The following is a 6000-nucleotide window of genomic DNA, read 5'->3' on the forward strand; positions in this document are numbered from 1 at the left end:
GCTAAAATCTCGTCAGCTCATTGCGTAGTAATGAGTCTCGTCCGTTTGCCCGTTTACAATCAAATTAGCCTACAATTTTGTCCAAATCCGGCAATGCCCGAGCTAATTTCATTTAACATGTCTTATCTGGTCCCGATCGAGATTCAGATGATTTGAGCCGAAAATCGTCTGTCAACAAGTAATCAAAAATAGAAAAACACGAAAAGGGGTGCAACAAGAGGACTTCCCAGGGGGTCACCCATCCTAGTACTGCGCTTTCGCCCAAGCACGCTTAACTTCGGAGTTCTGATGGGATCCGGTGCATTAGTGCTGGTATGATCGCACCCGACATTGAGTGGGATGTTTATTCTTATATCCCTCGAGTACGTGTGGAGCGGGCGGCGATGGACAACACGCGGCACTGCTCTCGCCCAATCATAACCATGAAGTTAAGCGTTCTGGCGCGATGGCAGAGCTAGGATGGGTGACCTCCCTGGGAAGACCTCGTATCGCGACCGTTTACGTAAATTATGGATAAAACAGTCGAAATAATTGTTTTTAATGAGTTAACCGTCTCCGGAGTAATCTGCGTCATACCCTTCCGCACAGAACCGGCTCACGACAACAAAAATCGATAAATGTTCCCAGAAAATAGAAAAAAAATAAGAAGAAGGAAATAACGAATGTAAAGCTATTATTATGCCTCGGATACGATAAAATGGAACCGGAATCGAATTTCGAACTTCCTAAGCGGATTTCTCGAGGAAACGAAAGCTTAACAGAAGCGGTAAATCGCAAATTAGAGGGTCTTAGAGAAGGAATTCGGCTAAAATCTCGTCAGCTCATTGCGTAGTAATGAGTCTCGTCCGTTTGCCCGTTTACAATCAAATTAGCCTACAATTTTGTCCAAATCCGGCAGTGCCCGAGCTACTTTCATTTAACATGTCTTATCTGGTCCCGATCGAGATTCAGATGATTTGAGCCGAAAATCGTCTGTCAACAAGTAATCAAAAATAGAAAAACACGAAAAGGGGTGCAACAAGAGGACTTCCCAGGGGGTCACCCATCCTAGTACTGCGCTTTCGCCCAAGCACGCTTAACTTCGGAGTTCTGATGGGATCCGGTGCATTAGTGCTGGTATGATCGCACCCGACATTGAGTGGGATGTTTATTCTTATATCCCTCGAGTACGTGTGGAGCGGGCGGCGATGGACAACACGCGGCACTGCTCTCGCCCAATCATAACCATGAAGTTAAGCGTTCTGGCGCGATGGCAGAGCTAGGATGGGTGACCTCCCTGGGAAGACCTCGTATCGCGACCGTTTACGTAAATTATGGATAAAAAAGTCGAAATAATTGTTTTTAATGAGTTAACCGTCTCCGGAGTAATCTGCGTCATACCCTTCCGCACAGAACCGGCTCACGACAACAAAAATCGATAAATGTTCCCAGAAAATAGAAAAAAAATAAGAAGAAGGAAATAACGAATGTAAAGCTATTATTATGCCTCGGATACGATAAAATGGAACCGGAATCGAATTTCGAACTTCCTAAGCGGATTTCTCGAGGAAACGAAAGCTTAACAGAAGCGGTAAATCGCAAATTAGAGGGTCTTAGAGAAGGAATTCGGCTAAAATCTCGTCAGCTCATTGCGTAGTAATGAGTCTCGTCCGTTTGCCCGTTTACAATCAAATTAGCCTACAATTTTGTCCAAATCTGGCAGTGCCCGAGCTACTTTCATTTAACATGTCTTATCTGGTCCCGATCGAGATTCAGATGATTTGAGCCGAAAATCGTCTGTCAACAAGTAATCAAAAATAGAAAAACACGAAAAGGGGTGCAACAAGAGGACTTCCCAGGGGGTCACCCATCCTAGTACTGCGCTTTCGCCCAAGCACGCTTAACTTCGGAGTTCTGATGGGATCCGGTGCATTAGTGCTGGTATGATCGCACCCGACTTTGAGTGGGATGTTTATTCTTATATCCCTCGAGTACGTGTGGAGCGGGCGGCGATGGACAACACACGGCACTGCTCTCGCCCAATCATAACCATGAAGTTAAGCGTTCTGGCGCGACGGCAGAGCTAGGATGGGTGACCTCCCTGGGAAGACCTCGTATCGCGACCGTTTACGTAAATTATGGATAAAAAAGTCGAAATAATTGTTTTTAATGAGTTAACCGTCTCCGGAGTAATCTGCGTCATACCCTTCCGCACAGAACCGGCTCACGACAACAAAAATCGATAAATGTTCCCAGAAAATAGAAAAAAAAATAAGAAGAAGGAAATAACGAATGTAAAGCTATTATTATGCCTCGGATACGATAAAATGGAACCGGAATCGAATTTCGAACTTCCTAAGCGGATTTCTCGAGGAAACGAAAGCTTAACAGAAGCGGTAAATCGCAAATTAGAGGGTCTTAGAGAAGGAATTCGGCTAAAATCTCGTCAGCTCATTGCGTAGTAATGAGTCTCGTCCGTTTGCCCGTTTACAATCAAATTAGCCTACAATTTTGTCCAAATCTGGCAGTGCCCGAGCTACTTTCATTTAACATGTCATATCTGGTCCCGATCGAGATTCAGATGATTTGAGCCAAAAATCGTCTGTCAACAAGTAATCAAAAATAGAAAAACACGAAAAGGGGTGCAACAAGAGGACTTCCCAGGGGGTCACCCATCCTAGTACTGCGCTTTCGCCCAAGCACGCTTAACTTCGGAGTTCTGATGGGATCCGGTGCATTAGTGCTGGTATGATCGCACCTGACATTGAGTGGGATGTTTATTCTTATATCCCTCGAGTACGTGTGGAGCGGGCGGCGATGGACAACACAGCGGCACTGCTCTCGCCCAATCATAACCATGAAGTTAAGCGTTCTGGCGCGACGGCAGAGCTAGGATGGGTGACCTCCCTGGGAAGACCTCGTATCGCGACCGTTTACGTAAATTATGGATAAAAAGTCGAAATAATTGTTTTTAATGAGTTAACCGTCTCCGGAGTAATCTGCGTCATACCCTTCCGCACAGAACCGGCTCACGACAACAAAAATCGATAAATGTTCCCAGAAAATAGAAAAAAAATAAGAAGAAGGAAATAACGAATGTAAAGCTATTATTATGCCTCGGATACGATAAAATGGAACTGGAATCGAATTTCGAACTTCCTATGCGGATTTCTCGAGGAAACGAAAGCTTAACAGAAGCGGTAAATCGCAAATTAGAGGGTCTTAGAGAAGGAATTCGGTTAAAATCTCATCAGCTCATTGCGTAGTAATGAGTCTCGTCAGTTTGCCCGTTTACAATCAAATTAGCCTACAATTTTGTCCAAATCTGGCAGTGCCCGAGCTACTTTCATTTAACATGTCTTATCTGGTCCCTATCGAGATTCAGATGATTTGAGCCGAAAATCGTCTGTCAACAAGTAATCAAAAATAGAAAAACACGAAAAGGGGTGCAACATGAGGACTTCCCAGGGGGTCACCCATCCTAGTACATCGCTTTCGCCCAAGCACGCTTAACTTCGGAGTTCTGATGGGATCCGGTGCATTAGTGCTGGTATGATCGCACCCGACTTTGAGTGGGATGTTTATTCTTATATCCCTCGAGTACGTGTGGAGCGGGCGGCGATGGACAACACACGGCACTGCTCTCGCCCAATCATAACCATGAAGTTAAGCGTTCTGGCGCGACGGCAGAGCTAGGATGGGTGACCTCCCTGGGAAGACCTCGTATCGCGACCGTTTACGTAAATTATGGATAAAAAAGTCGAAATAATTGTTTTTAATGAGTTAACCGTCTCCGGAGTAATCTGCGTCATACCCTTCCGCACAGAACCGGCTCACGACAACAAAAATCGATAAATGTTCCCAGAAAATAGAAAAAAAATAAGAAGAAGGAAATAAAGAATGTAAAGCTATTATTATGCCTCGGATACGATAAAATGGAACCGGAATCGAATTTCGAACTTCCTAAGCGGATTTCTCGAGGAAACGAAAGCTTAACAGAAGCGGTAAATCGCAAATTAGAGGGTCTTAGAGAAGGAATTCGGCTAAAATCTCGTCAGCTCATTGCGTAGTATGAGTCTCGTCCGTTTGCCCGTTTACAATCAAATTAGCCTACAATTTTGTCCAAATCTGGCAGTGCCCGAGCTACTTTCATTTAACATGTCATATCTGGTCCCGATCGAGATTCAGATGATTTGAGCCAAAAATCGTCTGTCAACAAGTAATCAAAAATAGAAAAACACGAAAAGGGGTGCAACAAGAGGACTTCCCAGGGGGTCACCCATCCTAGTACTGCGCTTTCGCCCAAGCACGCTTAACTTCGGAGTTCTGATGGGATCCGGTGCATTAGTGCTGGTATGATCGCACCCGACTTTGAGTGGGATGTTTATTCTTATATCCCTCGAGTACGTGTGGAGCGGGCGGCGATGGACAACACACGGCACTGCTCTCGCCCAATCATAACCATGAAGTTAAGCGTTCTGGCGCGACGGCAGAGCTAGGATGGGTGACCTCCCTGGTAAGACCTCGTATCGCGACCGTTTACGTAAATTATGGATAAAAAGTCGAAATAATTGTTTTTAATGAGTTAACCGTCTCCGGAGGTAATCTGCGTCATACCCTTCCGCACAGAACCGGCTCACGACAACAAAAATCGATAAATGTTTCCCAGAAACTAGAAAAAAAATAAGAAGAAGGAAATAACGAATCGTAAAGCTATGATTATGCCTCGGATACGATAAAATGGAACCGGAATCGAATTTCGAACTTCCTAATGCGGATTTCTCGAGGAAACGAAAGCTTAACAGAAGCGGTAAATCGCAATTAGAGGGTCTTAGAGAAGGAATTCGGCTTAAAATCTCAGTCAGCTCATGCGTAGTAATGAGTCTCGTCAGTTGCCCGTTTACAATCAAATTAGCCTACAATTTTGTCCAAATCCTGGCAAGTGCCCGAGCTAACTTTCATTTAACATGTCTTATCTGGTCCCGATCGAGATTCAGATGATTTGAGCCGAAAATCGTCTGTCAACAAGTAATCAAAAATAGAAAAACACGAAAAGGGGTGCAACATGAGGACTTCCCAGGGGGGTCCCCACCCATCCTAGTACTGCGCTTATCGCCCAAGCACGCTTAACTTCGGAGTTCTGATGGGATCCGGTTGCATTAGTGCTGGTATGATCGCACCCAGACTTAGGTGGGATGTTTATTCTTATATCCCTCGAGTACGTTGGAGCGGGGCGGCGATGGACAACACACGCACTGCTATCGCCCAATCATAACCATGAAGTTAAGCGTTCTGGCGCGACGGCAGAGCTAGGATGGTGACCTCCCTGGTAAGACCTCGTATCGCGACCGTGTTACGTAAATTATGGATAAAACAGTCGAAATAATTGTTTTAATGATTAACCGTCTCCGGAGTAATCTCTGCATCATACCCTTCCGCACAGAACCATGCTCACGAACAACAAAAATTCGATAAATGTATCCAAAAAATAGAAAAAAATAAGAAGAAGGAATAAAGAATGTAAAAGCTAATTTATTATGCCTGATACGATAAAATGGAACCGGAATCGAATTTCGAACTTCCTAAGCGGATTTCTCGAGGAAACGAAAGCTTAACAGAAGCGGTAAATCGCAAATTAGAGGGTCTTAGAGAAGGAATTCGGCTAAAATCTCGTCAGCTCATTGCGTAGTAATGAGTCTCGTCCGTTTGCCCGTTTACAATCAAATTAGCCTACAATTTTGTCCAAATCCGGCAGTGCCCGAGCTACTTTCATTTACATGTCTTATCTGGTCCCGATCGAGATTCAGATGATTTGAGCCGAAAATCGTCTGTCAACAAGTAATCAAAAATAGAAAAACACGAAAAGGGTGCAACAAGAGGACTTCCCAGGGGTCACCCATCCTAGTACTGCTCTTCGCCCAAGCACGCTTAACTTCGGAGTTCTGATGGGATCCGGTGCATTAGTGCTGGTATGATCGCACCCGACATTGAGTGGGATGTTTATTCTTATATCCCTCGAGT

The 6000-nt window shown here is 44.7% G+C and overlaps 7 non-coding genes and 1 pseudogene across 7 annotated transcripts; all 8 read right to left on the reverse strand.

Moving 5' to 3' along the window:
• Window positions 1–205: 205 nt before the first annotated feature.
• LOC142516559 (5S ribosomal RNA) lies at window positions 206–326 on the reverse strand. Its single transcript, XR_012812347.1, has one exon. It is a non-coding gene; the product is annotated as a 5S ribosomal RNA (ribosomal RNA).
• Window positions 327–1009: 683 nt separating this feature from the next.
• Window positions 1010–1130, reverse strand: LOC142516561 (5S ribosomal RNA). The gene has a single exon (XR_012812349.1). It is a non-coding gene; the product is annotated as a 5S ribosomal RNA (ribosomal RNA).
• A 683-nt stretch (window positions 1131–1813) lies between these two features.
• Window positions 1814–1934, reverse strand: LOC142516562 (5S ribosomal RNA). Its single transcript, XR_012812350.1, has one exon. It is a non-coding gene; the product is annotated as a 5S ribosomal RNA (ribosomal RNA).
• A 684-nt stretch (window positions 1935–2618) lies between these two features.
• LOC142506653 (5S ribosomal RNA) lies at window positions 2619–2739 on the reverse strand. The gene has a single exon (XR_012804938.1). It is a non-coding gene; the product is annotated as a 5S ribosomal RNA (ribosomal RNA).
• A 683-nt stretch (window positions 2740–3422) lies between these two features.
• Window positions 3423–3543, reverse strand: LOC142517110 (5S ribosomal RNA). Its single transcript, XR_012812870.1, has one exon. It is a non-coding gene; the product is annotated as a 5S ribosomal RNA (ribosomal RNA).
• Window positions 3544–4225: 682 nt separating this feature from the next.
• LOC142516563 (5S ribosomal RNA) lies at window positions 4226–4346 on the reverse strand. Its single transcript, XR_012812351.1, has one exon. It is a non-coding gene; the product is annotated as a 5S ribosomal RNA (ribosomal RNA).
• A 688-nt stretch (window positions 4347–5034) lies between these two features.
• On the reverse strand, window positions 5035–5161 carry LOC142511832 (5S ribosomal RNA; annotated as a pseudogene).
• A 682-nt stretch (window positions 5162–5843) lies between these two features.
• Window positions 5844–5962, reverse strand: LOC142517250 (5S ribosomal RNA). Its single transcript, XR_012813005.1, has one exon. It is a non-coding gene; the product is annotated as a 5S ribosomal RNA (ribosomal RNA).
• Between the last annotated feature and the right edge of the window lie 38 nt (window positions 5963–6000).

The sequence above is a fragment of the Primulina tabacum genome, chromosome 10 (assembly GCF_025594145.1).
Source record: "Primulina tabacum isolate GXHZ01 chromosome 10, ASM2559414v2, whole genome shotgun sequence".
Taxonomy (NCBI): Eukaryota; Viridiplantae; Streptophyta; class Magnoliopsida; order Lamiales; family Gesneriaceae; genus Primulina; species Primulina tabacum.